Here is a 19,102-nt window from a genome sequence, read left to right as displayed (position 1 = left end):
TCCCACGAGTCCAGTTATTCAGCTGGAGACTAAATTGGACCACTCACTGGGATCAAACTTTCAAACAGAAGAGCCCCCAGAATTTTCATTGTTATACCGCTACTTAGACCTGTTGCCACTCAAGGACCAGCACGGCTCCACGCATTACGGATCGGCAGCATACCGCAATGGAGGATCTCATTTATGTGCTAAATGCAATCTAGTGTTGTGCCTACCTCACTACACCACCAGGTGAGCACTTATATAACACCCACACATCTATTTTTTTACGTTTTTTTTATTGCGCTTAGGTAGCGCTCCTGTATTATCTCTCTTCAACAGTCTCTTGCACAAAGAAAATAATACATAAAGATAGCAAAAGCATTGAATGTTCCGTGGTAGATCGTCTCACTCGGCTGCACACGGAGGTAGACTCGGGAACACTGCAGCTTGAAAGATGCACTTGGTTTATTAAGTACGGCATAAACCAAGAGTTAGGCAAAAAATAAACACGGCCCTCTGGGCAAAACAGCAAAGTAAAACAAAACGGTAACTCTAGGTACAGTCCTTGTAGTAGTGGGCAGCCCGCTTAGGGTTAGCACAAGCCACGGTTCAGGCATAAACCAGAGCACAAAACCACTTCACTGGAGTGTTCCTCTCCAGACCCACAACACACAGACTGCCTCTCAAGTCCAGCTATTAAAAACCAGTCCGTGTGACTCCTCACCCATGTGGCTCATTACATGACTGTGACATTACACAGGTTCTGTCAGCACACCATGGTGCCGACTCTGCAGGTGGAGATAAGGTGGACATCTTCCCACCCACTCTATAGATGTCCACATAAAACCAGCATCTTTAGCTTAACCCTCACAACACATACTGTGCTGGAGGAAAATACTCTGGTTTCACATTACTGATGCTATTAAGCCCCCCTGACGAAGGAAGTCTAACCGAAATGCGCGTCGGGGCGCACGTGCGCACACAGATCTTATTCCCCCCAAGATACCCTGCATACTGTGGTAAGGTTATATACCCTTTGCAACTCTTTTTGAGCACTTTATTGCTTATCTGCAATTGCCTGCCTTTCACTGCACTTTATATTTAGGGTATTATGATACCAGTTGTTTTATAACAGATTCTCTTATCAGCAATTGATTTTTGTTTTCCACTTTTCTGGCACATTTTGCACTATTTGCACATTATGGACCAAGTTTTTTGCCTTTTTTACACTTTTTGCCTTGTTGCATAATAAGTATATATTTAATTATTATATAATACCTTCCCACATATATAGCAGGACTTTATTATTGATATCTACCCAAAGACAGGGGTTACCTTTTATATACTGTGGTGTGCACATTTTTTATCTATTTATTTTTTGTTATTGCTTCATTACCTTATGATAAAATAAAAATTAACCAATATGATACCTATCCTTGTCTGGCATTTCCTTTCTGTTACCTGTGCATTGGTTTGGGTCTGATGCCATTAAGCTCCCCTCCATTTTTTTACCAGGGACTTTGTCACAGTTCCTACAGATATAGCTGGAAGCATAATTTGCAAGTTCAGTGTTAAAGGAAAAATGGTTACACTTTTTCAACATGGCAGAAAGAGGAAGCTGTCATCGGCTGCCACAAATACCTGAGGAGGTAGGTGGTCAAAACTGTTGAGTGACTACGAAAGACCTACAGCAGGATTTAGTAGCAGCAGTTTCTGATGTTTCAGTGTATACATTAAGGCTACACATTCAATGTGTCAAAGACATGCACCTCTACTGACTCAAAGCATAATGGCCCAAAATGATCAAACCTATACAAATAGGACAGAAGGATAAGCTGAAAAGAACACACTGCCTACGGTGAAGCATGGCAGCTGATCGGTACTGCCAACAGTGACGCATGGTGGTGGATCGGTCATGCCTACACTTGACCATGGCAGCATCTTGGTTAAATTTGCAGTGAAGCATGGCAATGGCACAGTAATGCCTACAGTGAAGCATGGCAGCATCACGCCAGAGAGGCAACGGGAGATTAAGGAGGTTAATAAGTGGCTCAAGAATTGGTGTAGGAAGGAGGGGTTTGGGTTCCTGCAGAACTGGGCCGACTTCTCAGTTGGCTACAGGCTCTACGCTAGGGACGGGCTGCACCTCAATGGGGAAGGTGCAGCTGTGCTGGGGGAGAAAATGGTTAGAAGGTTGGAGGAGTGTTTAAACTAGGGATTGGGGGGGAGGGTATTCATTTTATAGGAGGGGAAGATAGGGCAGATAGAGACCTGGGCACAAATAAGGAAGTTGGGGGTGGCGGAGGCATGGGGGGTGGGGTTATAACAGTTAATAATTTAAGAAAGAATAGAGGTACAGAGAGTAACATCAAGTGCATGTATACTAATGCCAGAAGCCTCGCCAACAAAATGGACGAATTAGAATTAATGTTGCTGGAACATAATTATGACATGGTGGGGATATCTGAGACGTGGCTGGATGAGAGCCATGACTGGGCTGTTAACTTGCAGGGCTATAGCCTGTTCAGAAATGACCGTACAGATAAGCGAGGGGGAGGGGTGTGTCTATATGTAAAATCTTCCTTAAAACCCATCCTGCGTGATAATATAGGTGAATTTAATGAAAATGTAGAGTTCCTGTGGGTGGAGATAAGGGGAGGGGGAAAAAATAATAAATTACTGATAGGGGTTTGTTATAAATCTCCAAAACTAATGGAAGCAATGGAGAATATCCTCGTAAAGCAAATAGATGAAGCTGCGACTCAAGGAGAAGTCATTATTATGGGGGACTTCAACTACCCTGAAATAGATTGGGGAACAGAAACCTGCAGTTCCAGTAAAGGTAATCGGTTTTTGACAACTATGAGAGACAATTACCTTTCACAACTGGTTCAGGACCCAACAAGAAGGGGGGCACTGCTAGACCTAATATTAACCAACAGGCCAGACTGCATATCAAATATAAGGGTTGGGGGTCACTTGGGGAATAGTGATCACAAAATAATAAGTTTTCATGTCTCCTTTAATAAGATGTGTAGTAGGGGGGTGACAAGGACACTAAACTTCAGGAGGGCAAATTTCCAACGGATGAGAGAGGATCTTGGTGCAATTAACTGGGATGATATCCTGAGACACAAAAATACACAAAGAAAATGGGAGACATTTATTAGCATCCTGGATAGGACCTGTGCACAGTATATACCGTATGGGAATAAACATACTAGAAATAGGAGGAAACCAATATGGCTAAATAGAGCTGTAAGGGGTGCAATAAGGGACAAAAAGAAAGCATTTAGAGAATTAAAGGAAGTAGGTAGTGAGGAGGCATTAAATAAATACAGAAAATTAAATAAATTCTGTAAAAAGCAAATCAAGGCAGCAAAGATTGAGACAGAGAGACTCATTGCCAGAGAGAGTAAAAATAATCCCAAAATATTCATTAACTATATAAATAGTAAGAAACTAAAAAATGATAGTGTTGGCCCCCTTAAAAATAGTCTGGGTGAAATGGTGGATGAGGATGAGGAAAAAGCCAATATGCTAAATGACTTTTTTTCATCAGTATTTACAAAAGAAAATCCCATGGCAGCCAATATGACTAGTGATAAAAATTCCCCATTAAATGTCACCTGCTTAACCCAGCAGGAAGTACAGCGGCGTCTAAAAATAACTAAAATTGACAAATCTCCGGGCCCGGATGGGATCCACCCCCGAGTACTGCAGGAATTAAGTACAGTCATTGATAGACCATTATTTTTAATCTTTAAAGAGTCCATAATAACAGGGTCTGTACCACAGGACTGGCGTATAGCAAATGTGGTGCCAATATTCAAAAAAGGGACAAAAACTGAACTCGGTAATTATAGGCCAGTGAGTTTAACCTCTACTGTGGGTAAAATCCTGGAGGGCATTCTAAGGGATACTATGCTGGAGTATCTGAAGAGGAATAACCTCATGACCCAGTATCAGCACGGGTTTACTAGGGACCGATCATGTCAGACTAATTTGATCAGCTTCTATGAAGAGGTAAGTTCCGGACTGGACCAAGGGAGCCCAGTGGATGTAGTGTATATGGACTTTTCAAAAGCTTTTGATACGGTGCCACACAAAAGGTTGTTACATAAAATGAGAGTAATGGGGATAGGGGAAAATATGTGCAAGTGGGTTGAGAGCTGGCTCAGGGATAGGAAACAAAGGGTGGTTATTAATGGAGCACACTCGGACTGGGTCGCGGTTAGCAGTGGGGTACCACAGGGGTCAGTATTGGGCCCTCTTCTTTTTAACATATTTATTAATGACCTTGTAGGGGGCATTCAGAGTAGAATTTCAATATTTGCAGATGACACTAAACTCTGCAGGGTAATCAATACAGGGGAGGACAATTTTATATTACAGGATGATTTATGTAAGCTAGAAGCTTGGGCTGATAAATGGCAAATGAGCTTTAATGGGGATAAATGTAAGGTCATGCACTTGGGTAGAAGTAATAAGATGTATAACTATGTGCTTAATTCTAAAACTCTGGGCAAAACCGTCAATGAAAAAGACCTGGGTGTATGGGTGGATGACAAACTCATATTCAGTGGCCAGTGTCAGGCAGCTGCTACAAAGGCAAATAAAATAATGGGATGTATTAAAAGAGGCATAGATGCTCATGAGGAGAACATAATTTTACCTCTATACAAGTCACTAGTTCGACCACACTTAGAATACTGTGCACAGTTCTGGTCTCCGGTGTATAAGAAAGACATAGCTGAACTGGAGCGGGTGCAGAGAAGAGCGACCAAGATTATTAGAGGACTGGGGGGTCTGCAATACCAAGATAGGTTATTACACTTGGGGCTATTTAGTTTGGAAAAACGAAGACTAAGGGGTGATCTTATGTTAATGTATAAATATATGAGGGGACAGTACAAAGACCTTTCTGATGATCTTTTTAATCATAGACCGGTGACAGGGACAAGGGGGCATCCTCTACGTCTGGAGGAAAAAAGGTTTAAGCATAATAACAGACGCGGGTTCTTTACTGTAAGAGCAGTGAGACTATGGAACTCTCTGCCGTATGATGTTGTAATGAGTGATTCATTACTTATATTTAAGAGGGGACTGGATGCCTTTCTTGAAAAGTATAATGTTACAGGGTATATACACTAGATTCCTTCATAGGGCGTTGATCCAGGGAACTAGTCTGACTGCCGTATGTGGAGTCGGGAAGGAATTTTTTTTCCCATGGTGGAGTTACTCTTTGCCACATGGGTTTTTTTTTGCCTTCCCCTGGATCAACATGTTAGGGCATGTTAGGCTATGGGTTGAACTAGATGGACTTACAGTCTTCCTTCAACCTTAATAACTATGTAACTATGTAACTATGTAACTATCTCGGTGATGCTTACAGTAAAGCATGGCGTTGGCACCCATATTTAATATTTTTGAGCTTAGGCCTGTGGACTGCAATGTGATTCATTGGTTTATGTTAATATATATACTGTACATTGCACTACCTAAGCTACACAATTACATTATATACAGAGCACTATATACTGCCAGCTTACATTATATACAGAGCACTATATACTGTCAGCTTACATTATATGCAGCACACTATATACTATCGGCTTACATTATATACAGGGCACTATATACTGCCAGCTTACATTATATACAGAGCACTATATACTGCCAGCTTACATTATATACAGAGCACTATATACTGCCAGCTTACATTATATACAGGGCACTATATACTGCCGGCTTACATTATATACAGAGCACTTTATACTGCCAGCTTACATTATATAAAGAGCACTATATACTGCCAGCTTACATTATATACAGAGCACTATATACTGCCAGCTTACATTATATACAGAGCACTATATACTGCCAGCTTACATTATATACAGAGCACTATATACTGCCAGCTTACATTATATACAGAGCACTATATACTGACAGCTTACATTATATACAGAGCGCTATATACTGACAGCTTACATTATATACAGTGCGCTATATACTGACAGCTTACATTATATACAGAGCACTATATACTGACAGCTTACATTATATACAGAGCACTATATACTGACAGCTTACATTATATACAGTGCACTATATACTGCCAGCTTACATTATATACAGAGCACTATATACTGCCAGCTTACATTATATAAAGAGCACTATATACTGCCAGCGTACATTATATACAGAGCACTATATACTGACAGCTTACATTATATACAGTGCACTATATACTGCCAGCTTACATTATATACAGAGCACTGTATACTGCCAGCTTACATTATATAAAGAGCACTATATACTGCCAGCTTACATTATATACAGAGCACTGTATACTGCCAGCTTACATTATATACAGAGCACTATATACTGCCGGCTTACATTATATACAGAGCACTGTATACTGCCAGCTTACATTATATACAGAGCACTGTATACTGCCAGCTTACATTATATACAGAGCACTATATACTGCCAGCTTACATTATATACAGAGCACTATATACTGCCAGCTTACATTATATAAAGAGCACTATATACTGCCAGCTTACATTATATACAGTGCACTATATACTGACAGCTTACATTATACACAGAGCACTATATACTGCCAGCTTACATTATACACAGAGCACTATATACTGCCAGCTTACATTATATAAAGAGCACTATATACTGCCAGCTTACATTATATACAGAGCACTATATACTGCCGGCTTACATTATATACAGAGCACTATATACTGCCAGCTTACATTATATACAGAGCACTATATACTGCCAGCTTACATTATATACAGAGCACTATATACTGCCAGCTTACATTATATACAGAGCACTATATACTGCCAGCTTACATTATATACAGAGCACTATATACTGCCGGCTTACATTATATACAGAGCACTATATACTGCCAGCTTACATTATATAAAGAGCACTATATACTGCCAGCTTACATTATATAAAGAGCACTATATACTGCCAGCTTACATTATATAAAGAGCACTATATACTGCCAGCTTACATTATATACAGAGCACTATATACTGCCAGCTTACATTATATAAAGAGCACTATATACTGCCAGCTTACATTATATACAGAGCACTATATACTGCCAGCTTACATTATATACAGAGCACTATATACTGCCAGCTTACATTATATACAGCACACTATATACTGCCGGCTTACATTATATACAGAGCACTATATACTGCCAGCTTACATTATATACAGAGCACTATATACTGCCAGCTTACATTATATACAGAGCACTATATACTGCCAGCTTACATTATATACAGAGCACTATATACTGCCAGCTTACATTATATACAGTGCACTATATACTGCCAGCTTACATTATATACAGAGCACTATATACTGCCGGCTTACATTATATACAGAGCACTATATACTGCCGGCTTACATTATATACAGAGCACTATATACTGCCGGCTTACATTATATACAGAGCACTATATACTGCCAGCTTACATTATATACAGAGCACTATATACTGCCGGCTTACATTATATACAGAGCACTATATACTGCCAGCTTACATTATATAAAGAGCACTATATACTGCCAGCTTACATTATATACAGTGCACTATATACTGACAGCTTACATTATATACAGAGCACTATATACTGCCAGCTTACATTATATACAGAGCACTATATACTGCCAGCTTACATTATATACAGAGCACTATATACTGCCAGCTTACATTATATACAGAGCACTATATACTGCCGGCTTACATTATATACAGAGCACTATATACTGCCAGCTTACATTATATACAGAGCACTATATACTGCCAGCTTACATTATATAAAGAGCACTATATACTGCCAGCTTACATTATATACAGAGCACTATATACTGCCGGCTTACATTATATACAGAGCACTATATACTGCCAGCTTACATTATATAAAGAGCACTATATACTGCCAGCTTACATTATATACAGAGCACTATATACTGCCAGCTTACATTATATACAGAGCACTATATACTGCCAGCTTACATTATATACAGTGCACTATATACTGCCAGCTTACATTATATACAGTGCACTATATACTGACAGCTTACATTATATACAGAGCACTATATACTGACAGCTTACATTATATACAGAGCACTATATACTGCCAGCTTACATTATATACAGAGCACTATATACTGCCAGCTTACATTATATACAGAGCACTATATACTGCCGGCTTACATTATATACAGGGCACTATATACTGCCGGCTTACATTATATACAGGGCACTATATACTGCCGGCTTACATTATATACAGAGCACTATATACTGCCGGCTTACATTATATACAGAGCACTATATACTGCCGGCTTACATTATATACAGGGCACTATATACTGCCGGCTTACATTATATACAGGGCACTATATACTGCCGGCTTACATTATATACAGAGCACTATATACTGCCAGCTTACATTATATACAGTGCACTATATACTGCCAGCTTACATTATATACAGAGCACTATATACTGCCAGCTTACATTATATAAAGAGCACTATATACTGCCAGCGTACATTATATACAGAGCACTATATACTGCCAGCTTACATTATATACAGAGCACTATATACTGCCAGCTTACATTATATACAGAGCACTTTATACTGCCAGCTTACATTATATACAGTGCACTATATACTGCCAGCTTACATTATATACAGAGCACTTTATACTGCCAGCTTACATTATATACAGCACACTATATACTGCTGGCTTACATTATATACAGTGCACTATATACTGCTGGCTTACATTATATACAGCGCACTATATACTCATGCTTTTTTGCCTCGGGGGCACTAGAATTTTTGGGAGGCTTCATACTTAGCAGTAGGCCTCATTTATCAAATCTGCCATGAAAATGGGCCTTGTTTCCAACAGTAACCAATCACAAAGCAGATTTCATTTTTCCCGAGCACATAACAAAATGAAAGCTGTGCTGCGATTGGTTACTATGGGCAACAAGCCCTGCTTTACGGTCAGGCAGATATCAGTAAGGTTCCATATTTTGCTAGGCCTTTTTATTTTCCTGCCAGTTTTGAAACTGCAAATAAATGATACAGGAAAGTTTTTTGTGAGGTATTAAACACACTACACACTATATATATTTTTTTTTTTGTGGCGTTTTTTTCTGGCTATTTTTTGTGTGTTTAGTACACATGGTGCTGTTTTTGACACGTTTCTGTTTGAATTAAAAAGCATCAAATTTGTCTAACAAATTAAATAAAGGAAAGAAAAAAATTAACTGCATAAAACAATGAAAAAAGCAGAAAATATAGTGGAATTATGAACCAAATTTTAATATGTATTTTTCATTGTGAAATAATAACCTCTGTGTGAGCATACCCTAAGAATTCACATGTTGCTTCCTTTTACACATGGAAAAAAAACATGTATAAAAAAATACAGCACTATATGTTTTCCATGAAGTTTATTGAAAAAGCATTTGTATTTTTTTTTTCTGTCATGTGGACTTTAGAGCACAATTTACTCAAAAATCCACTTAAAAAAGCTGTGATAAGCTTGGACTGGCCGACAGGAGGGCAGGCAAATCCCCTGTTGGGCCTCTCGCCATGAGCACAAATGTACAAAGACAGCGTCTCATCATTCTTTGGCTATGTTCACACGTTGTGTGTTTGCATTGGTTTTTTTTTCAGCTTTTTTTATGCAAATTTTCACAAAACCAGCAAAATCAATCTTGGAGTTCTTTTCCTGATCATTTTGTCACAAGAACTTGTTTTTTTCAGTGTTTTTTCACCCATGGGTAGTGCAAAAAAGCTGCAAAAATGTTGTAAAAACTATTAAAAAAAACGCAGGTATTAGGTTTTGCTGCGTTTTTGGAGCCAAAACCTGATGGAGCTGAATCAGCAAAAAACAAAGCTAAAACTAAGCAACGTCTGCTTTTTGTAAGCAGCTTAAACTTGGCATAAAAAAAACGCAGCAAAAAGGCAACGTGTGAACATAGTCTTTTACAGGAACAAACAACCCAGTGTATGACTCTATAGAAGCAGAGATAAATTTGTGACTGATGGAAACGTAATATTTGCTTACAGATGAACAGTGTCCCCCAGAGTCAATGTTACTGGTGGAACCTTGGCCCGCCAGTCTTTCACTGTACGTACCCTAAAAAATAGAATAGATGCCACAAAAAAATCTAAAAGAAAATTCTTTTAAAAAATTCATGGCGTATTTTAGGCTTTCTGCACACGTAGCAGATTTTTCGTGTTTTTTTCGCTATAAAAACGATTATGTGGAATGCATTCCGCAATTTTTGTGCACATGATGCGTTTTTATTCCGCGAAAAAAATGCATCGCGGTAAAAAACGCAGCATGTTCATTAATTTTGCGGATTTCCAACTATATTATTGCATTGGGAACCTCCGGAAAAATCAGCAAAATAAAACGCACGAAAAACGCACCAAAAACGAGGTAAAAAATGTGCAAAAAACGCATGCGAATTTCTTGCAGAAAATGTCCAGTTTTGCTCAGGAACTTTCTGCAAGAAATCCTAAACGTGTGCACATAGCCTTAAAGTCTCCCCAAGAAAAATAAAAACTGCGGCCAGATGTTAGCTGAAAGCCAATAGTGAAATGAAGTATAACACATTACTACAAATGCTTTTTTAGGGCTGTCCCACACGTCCAGATAATTCCGGTACCGGAATAAATCGGTACCGGAGTTATCCGTGTCCGTGTGCCTGGGAACTCACGTAGGCCATACGTGCGGCACACGTGTGCCGCCCGTATGGCGAGTGGGTACCACACGGAGCGTGTGGTACCCACGCGTGTGGTACCCTGCATCGTGCTGAAGCCGCGATTCATATGTTCCCTGCAGCAGCGTTTGCTGCAGAGAAAATATGAATAACAGTGTTTAAAATAAAGATCTATGTGTCCGCCGCCCCCCCCCCCCTGTGCGCCCCCCCCCCCCGCTGTTCTGAAAATACTTACCCGCCTCCCTCGCTGCTTCCTGCTCTGGCCGCGGATTCACGTGGGGCCGATCATTTACAGTCATGAATATGTGGCTCCACCTCCCATAGGGGCGGAGCCGACTATTCATGATTGTAAATGAGCGGCCCCACGTGACCGCATACAGTAGGAGGCGCGGGGCAGAGAGGAAGGAGTGACAGCCAACGTGGGAGCGGGTGAGTATTTTCAGAACAGCAGGGGGGCGCACAGGGGGTGGGGGGGCGGGGGACACATAGATCTTTATTTTAAACACTATTATTCATATTTTCTCTGCAGCAAACGCTGCTGCAGGGAACATATGAATCGCGGCTTCAGCACCATGTGGGGGGGACAGCGCTTACTGTAGCGCTGTCTCCTGCACGCACACGGACCCCAGACGGAGAACGTCCGTGTGAGGTCCGTGTTTTACACGGACCCATTGACTCTATTGGGTCTGTGTAATACGTGCGCTCCCACGAACACTGACATGTCTCCGTGTTTGGCACACGGAAACACGGTCCGCAAAAAATCAATGACATCTGAACAGATGCATTGATTTTTATGGGTCTACGTGTGTCAGTGTCTCCGGTACGTGAGGAAACTGTCACCTCACGTACCGGAGCCACTGACGTGTGAAACCGGCCTTAGTTTGTGGCTTTTTTCTTCACTTTTGTGACTTTTTTTTTACATTTTTGGATTTTTTTTAGATGTTCTTCCATCTCTATGTGATTAAAAACGCACACAAAAAATGTTAAAAATGGCCTGATTTTAATAACAACATAAACAAATGATCACATTTAAGGCATTTTATATAGCCCTCAAACTGAACTTTAAATTTGCTTCATCTGTGAATTTTTGCCCCTTTATCCAGAAGAGGAATCTCTAGAAGATGGTAAAAGTATTTAAAGGGTTGATGTCGGAGCTCTGTGCGTCCGCTCATGTCCTTCCACCAAACTCCCCCATCCATGTGTGTATGAAGCTTGTGCTCTGGGCGCAGTCATGGGGAACACAAAAGAGTCTTCCCCCAAACTGTTCCCACAAAGCTGGAAGCTACAATTGTCCACAATGTCTTGTGCTGAAGATTAAGACTTCCCATCATAGTTACATAGTTACATAGTTATTAAGGTTGAAGGAAGACTTTAAGTCCATCTAGTTCAACCCATAGCCTAACCTAACATGCCCTAACATGTTGATCCAGAGGAAGGCAAAAAAAAACCATGTGGTAAGAGTAAGCTCCATCATGGGGAAAAAAAATTCCTTCCCGACCCCACATACGGCAATCAGACTAGTTCCCTGGATCAACGCCTTATCAAGGAATCTAGTATATATACCCTGTAACATTATACTTTTCCAGAAAGGTATCCAGTCCCCTCTTAAATTGAAGCAATGAGTCACTCATTACAACATCATACGGCAGAGAGTTCCATAGTCTCACTGCTCTTACAGTAAAGAATCCGCGTCTGTTATTATGCTTAAACCATTTTTCCTCCAGACGTAGAGGATGCCCCCTTGTCCCTGTCTCAGGTCTATGATTAAAAAGATCATCAGAAAGGTCTTTGTACTGTCCCCTCATATATTTATACATTAACATAAGATCACCCCTTAGTCTTCGTTTTTCCAAACTAAATAGCCCCAAGTGTAATAACCTGTCATGGTATGGCAGACCCCCCAGTCCTCTAATAACCTTGGTTGCTCTTCTCTGCACCCGCTCCAGTTCAGCTATGTCTTTCTTATACACCGGAGACCAGAACTGTGCACAGTATTCTAAGTGTGGTCGCACTAGTGACTTATATAGAGGTAAAATTATGTTCTCCTCATTAGCATCTATGCCTCTTTTAATACATCCCATTATTTTATTTGCCTTTGTAGCAGCTGCCTGACACTGGCCACTGAATATGAGTTTGTCATCCACCCATACACCCAGGTCTTTTTCATTGACGGTTTTGCCCAGAGTTTTAGAATTAAGCACATAGTTATACATCTTATTACTTCTACCCAAGTGCATGACCTTACATTTATCCCCATTAAAGCTCATTTGCCATTTATCAGCCCAAGCTTCTAGTTTACATAAATCATCCTGTAATATAAAATTGTCCTCCCCTGTATTGATTACCCTGCAGAGTTTAGTGTCATCTGCAAATATTGAAATTCTACTCTGAATGCCCCCTACAAGGTCATTAATAAATATGTTAAAAAGAAGAGGGCCCAATACTGACCCCTGTGGTACCCCACTACTAACCGTGATCCAGTCCGAGTGTGCTCCATTAATAACCACCCTTTGTTTCCTATCCCTGAGCCAACTCTCAACCCACTTGCACATATTTTCCCCTATCCCCATTATTCTCATTTTATGTATCAACCTTTTGTGTGGCACCGTATCAAAAGCTTTTGAAAAGTCCATATACACTACATCCACTGGGTTCCCTTGGTCCAGACCGGAACTTACCTCTTCATAGAAGCTGATCAAATTAGTCTGACATGAACGGTCCGTAGTAAACCCGTGCTGATACTGGGTCATGAGGTTATTCCTCTTCAGATACTCCAGTATAGCATCCCTTAGAATGCCCTCCAGGATTTTACCCACAGTAGAGGTTAAACTTACTGGCCTATGATTCCTGAGTTCAGTTTTTGTCCCCTTTTTGAATATTGGCACCACATTTGCTATACGCCAGTCCTGTGGTACAGACCCTGTTATTATGGACTCTTTAAAGATTAAAAATAATAGTCTACCAATGACTGTACTTAATTCCTGCAGTACTCGGGGGTGTATCCCATCCGGGCCCGGAGATTTGTCAATTTTAGTGATTTTTAGACGCCTCCGTACTTCCTGCTGGGTTAAGCAGGTAACATTAAATTGGGAATTATTATCACTAGTCAATTCATATTGGCTGCCATGGGATTTTCTTTTCTAAATACTGATGAAAAAAAGTAATTTAGCATATTGGCTTTTTCCTCATCCTCATCCACCATTTCACCCAGACTATTGAACTAAGAGGCCGAGGCCAACACCTGATAACAGCCCATAGTATTATCCTCCTCCACCATCTGTACAGGGGGCACAATGCAGTCAGGGGGTAACGTCCTCCTGGAATCACCAAACCCAGACTCCTCCATCAGACGCAGATAGAGAAGTCTGATCCGCCACTGCACAGAACACGTCTCCTCCAGAGTCCAGTGGTGGCGGCTTTACACCACTCCATCTGACTCTCAGGATTGTGCTTGGTGATGTACGGCTGCATGCAGCTGCTCGGCCGTGAAGCTCCGAGCAGGGTGCATCAGCGTGATAACGTACTGCGATCTAGCATGATCACACAATTTTTAGGACGCCATGTCCTTGACGTGATGACGGCAGGTCACCGGCACTCTACAATATACTCTCGCCTAGGCGAACGTGTCATTTATTTGTGTCTTTCAGATACAGCAGTATTAACAGGAGATCTATGTAAAATCACAGATATTGTGATATTACTTACAACACATAATACAGAATGACAAACTCATCCCGATCCATCTGTACGTAGCTATTCAGGCATTACACAATACAAGATGTAGCAGAGATGAATGCGCTGTGTACTTCTTCCTTGCAGAGTTATAGGGGATGTCCAGAATTAGAAAAATCTGGCTAGGTTTTTCTCAGAAATAGCGCCACTCCTGACCAATGGGTTGTGCGTGGTATTGCAGCTCAGCTTCATTCATTTATATAGGGCTGAGTTGTCATACTAGACATTATCTATAACAAGGGGAGGTGCTGGGATTTTTTGGGTTTCGTTTTTAACCATGTTTTTCTAATCCTGGACAATCTATTTAATGTAATGTTTACCAGCAGTCCTATGTAAAGCCACCATTATAATATGTTGCGCAGAATAACACTAGCACACCTCATCATGGTATGCTAGTTTGCTTTTGCATAGGACTGCAGAATCACTACTTAGCTCTTTTATTTGCATCTGTTAAAGCTGCAGTCCTATGTTCAAACCAAGGACATCAACAAATGTCAAACTCCATAGGATGGGGCTACAAGGCAACTTTGGCAGGTCCTGTGGCCAAACATCATTCTTTGCAGCTGCTACAGCAGGAAAATGCAGATTAATTTGGGCTGCGGGAAATGCAACTTAGACAAAAAAAAATCCATTTTTTTGTAACTTTCATGTCAGAGTTGCAGGACCTTGTGGGTCCCAAAAAGGGATCACATAGAGTGATTATTGGCCCTGCGACCAAAGTTCTTGTGCAGCCCAAGCTTTAAAGGAAATCTGTCAGCATGTTTTTGCTATGTAATCTGTCAGCAGCCTGATGTAGGGGCATAGACCCTGATTCCAGCGATGTATCACTTAGTTTACTGGGTGCAGCAGTACGGATACAATCACAGTTTTCTCTGCTGAAGATCTAGCAAAGCTCAAATGCTGAGCTGTGTATAACCCCGCCCACACCACTGATTGGCTGCTTTCTGTGTATATTGACAGAAAGCTGCCAATCAGTGCTGGGGGCGTGGTCGGACCAGGAGGCACGAGACACCTAGTCCTGTAGTGATAATCTCCTGCTGATAAAACACTAATTATATTGAAACAGCAAAACACATCCTAATGACACATTGCCGGAATCATCGTGCTGCTCTCAGATTACATAGCAAAATCCTGCTGACAGATTCCCTTAAATAAATCACTGCAGTCGATCTACATTCAGTTCTACATCAAAACCAATGCACTAACCTATCATGGTTAGACTTACAATGTAGAGAACGTGGTGTTTCTGTTAGACAAGGGTGACAGGGTTAACTGTAGGTCTGGTCCATGGTGTTAGTTAAGGGTGACAGGGTTAACTGTAGGTCTGGTCCATGGTTGGGGAGGAGCATTGGGGACCTGGGTATCAGTTCATGTTTTGATAGTTAGTTGTTAGACAAGCCACTGCAACAAGTGACAAACTCAGCTCTGTAGTTTATGTGCATCGTTTTGATCATTTCCTTAGAGAAGATTTACAAGTGGATCTACCCGCAATCTTATATAAAAGCAGCGATGGCCAGCTACAATCAATGGCACTGAATGACTAACTCAGCTCTGCTATTTCCGTTTTTTTTTGTTTGATTTTAGGCATTTTGACAGTTTCCAGTGTTAAGACATAAAAGTAGCTCTACATCAAACCAGTGGTAACCTACAGAGTTGGGCAAAACGATTTGCAGACCCCGGCCGGACAGCTACGCCAACATTCCTAGCACCCCTTTTTCTAAGTCATTGGGCTATATAACGTCACGAATCGGAGGAGGTGACGGGGATGTTGCGTGCAGTAGGAGATTCGCTGTGCTTTGACGTAGCAGTAACCTAACGTGTTTTTACAATCTAATGCACCAAATGACAAACTCAGGTCCGCTACTCCTGCATTTCATTATAATGCTGCCCAGCCATTCCAAAGAACATCCCAGCCCACCGTGATAAATGACCATTTCCATCTTTCACGGACATTAATGCCTTTAAAAACATTCTGTTCATCCGAGTCAAGTGCACATTATAATACACGGCCGCGCATTATAATACCACTGATCCCACACATCATCTGTTAGAAATATTCCCCTCTATTGGTTCATGCAAAAAAAAAAAAACAATAAGAAGATATTAACCCACATTTTCATAGCTCCGGCCGCTTGCTTTGCAATGTTTCCAAGATCCCATGCTGGGTAACCCGTATTATCCCACGGCGTGATGTGTCGGAATGAGGTTTCCTGCGCGTCGTGTCTTTAATAGCACTGCAGTGTTATGATGAGACCCCCCCCCACCTTCGCTCCTCCAGAAAAATTCTATAAAATCCAATTTTTTTTCTTTTTTTTTAACCATAGGGACTTTAAAGAGAGAAACATTGCCCAATTTCAATTACAGATGTAGCAGAGTTGAGATTGTCAAGAGCTGACATCTGACGTCGCATTAGTTGGTTTTACATTGGGCTGCACGGTAATTAGTATACGATCCTTCCACAAGCTCTGCCAGACATGACGTTTTAATAAACTGGGATGTAGCAGAGCTGAATTTGCCTCCTAATGAACCTACTTTCTTAGCTGAGAGAGTGACATAAGTAGTTAATAAACAGCAAACTCCACACTGCTACATCTAATACATGAAGGCTAGTTAAATGACTAACTCAGCTCTGCTACACTTGTGAACCCCTAAAAGATTAATATGCCACACAAATAGGGTAAGTAGTGCTCAACTCTGCATGACAAACTCAGCCCTGCTACATTTGGCACCACTGAAAGATTAATATGCCATCCAAATAGGGTAAGTAGTGCTCTACTCTGAATGACAAACTCAGCTCTGCTACATTTGGCACCACTACACGATTAATATGCACCCAAATAGGGTAAGTAGAGCTCAACTCTGCATGACAAACTCAGCCCTGCTACATTTGGCACCACTGAAAGATTAATATGCCACACAAATAGGGTAAATAGAGCTCAACTCTGCATGACAAACTCAGCCCTGCTACATTTGGCACCACTGAAAGATTAATATGCCATCCAAATAGGATAAGTAGTGCTCTACTCTGAATGACAAACTCAGCTCTGCTACATTTGGCACCACTACACGATTAATATGCACCCAAATAGGGTAAGTAGAGCTCAACTCTGCATGACAAACTCAGCCCTGCTACATTTGGCACCACTGAAAGATTAATATGCCATCCAAATAGGGTAAGTAGTGCTCTACTCTGAATGACAAACTCAGCTCTGCTACATTTGGCACCACTACACGATTAATATGCACCCAAATAGGGTAAGTAGAGCTCAACTCTGCATGACAAACTCAGCCCTGCTACATTTGGCACCACTGAAAGATTAATATGCCACACAAATAGGGTAAATAGAGCTCAACTCTGCATGACAAACTCAGCCCTGCTACATTTGGCACCACTGAAAGATTAATATGCCATCCAAATAGGATAAGTAGTGCTCTACTCTGAATGACAAACTCAGCTCTGCTACATTTGGCACCACTACACGATTAATATGCACCCAAATAGGGTAAGTAGAGCTCAACTCTGCATGACAAACTCAGCCCTGCTACATTTGGCACCACTGAAAGATTAATATGTCACACAAATAGGGTAAGTAGAGCTCAACTCTGTATGACAAACTCAGCCCTGCTACATTTGGCACCACTAAAGATTAATATGCCACACAAATAGGGTAAGTAGAGCTCAACTCTGCATGACAAACTCAGCACTGCTACATTTGGCACCACTAAAAGATTAATATACCACACAAATACAGTAAGTAGAGCTCGACTCTGCATGACAAACTCAGCTCTACTATCCCTTCCTGGAAAAGATTAATATGCAAAACAAAAGGTATATTGGAGCAAACTGGTGGCATCTCTACTAAGTCAATGATTATTCATAATAAATAAAAGAAACAACTACATGACAAAGTCAACTCTGATGTATCTATATACGACTTGTGCACAATTTGAAAAGAAAAAAAAAAAAAGAATATCGCACCTGAATACTTAATGCTAGAGGATCATTTTGCATTATGGTAATTTTTTTTACAAAATATATACAGTAATTAAAAGACACATTCGGCTCTGCTACATCAGCAGTTTCTTGGCTATTTTAGAAAATGTGACCTTGAATATTTTTTTTTCGACGCACAAAATAATAACGAGTGATGAGTGCGCCCGGAGCGCTGCTTACACTGCGTCCAATACAAGAATCCATTTTTTTTTCAAGACATAAATATGACATTTTTCTTTCCCACCATTGCTGTGACATTTGTATTCAGGAGCGCGCTCCATCATGAAGACTGGTAATAAGCGGGCGAGCTATGGATGTAGCAGGGTGCAGTTTGTCAGATGTAGCCACGCTGAATTAATAAAACAAGCAGGTGCTGCAGAATTACGGCTCGTCAGATGTAGCAGAGCCGAGTTTGTCATTTAGCTATGCAACATAATTTAAGTTGTTTTTTTTGTTTTGTTTTTTACCTAAACTCACGTTAATGTGTGCAAACTGTAAAGCGCTGCGGAATATGCCGGCACCATATAAAAATAAAGATTATTATTTATTATTATAATTAACTCACTGAGCTCAATGACAAACTC

General features: G+C 40.7%; 1 protein-coding gene across 16 annotated transcripts in view; it reads right to left on the bottom strand.

Annotated features, from left to right (window-relative positions):
* The window catches only part of GRM5 (glutamate metabotropic receptor 5), a 351,429-nt gene that overhangs the window by 328,659 nt on the left and 3,668 nt on the right, over positions 1–19,102 (bottom strand). The gene's annotated exons all lie outside the window — the stretch shown is intronic.

Source organism: Ranitomeya variabilis, chromosome 3 (genome assembly GCF_051348905.1).
Source record: "Ranitomeya variabilis isolate aRanVar5 chromosome 3, aRanVar5.hap1, whole genome shotgun sequence".
Classification (NCBI taxonomy): Eukaryota; Metazoa; Chordata; class Amphibia; order Anura; family Dendrobatidae; genus Ranitomeya; species Ranitomeya variabilis.
The sequence above is the reverse complement of the archived record's forward strand: the minus strand, read 5'-3'. Positions and strand labels throughout refer to the sequence as shown.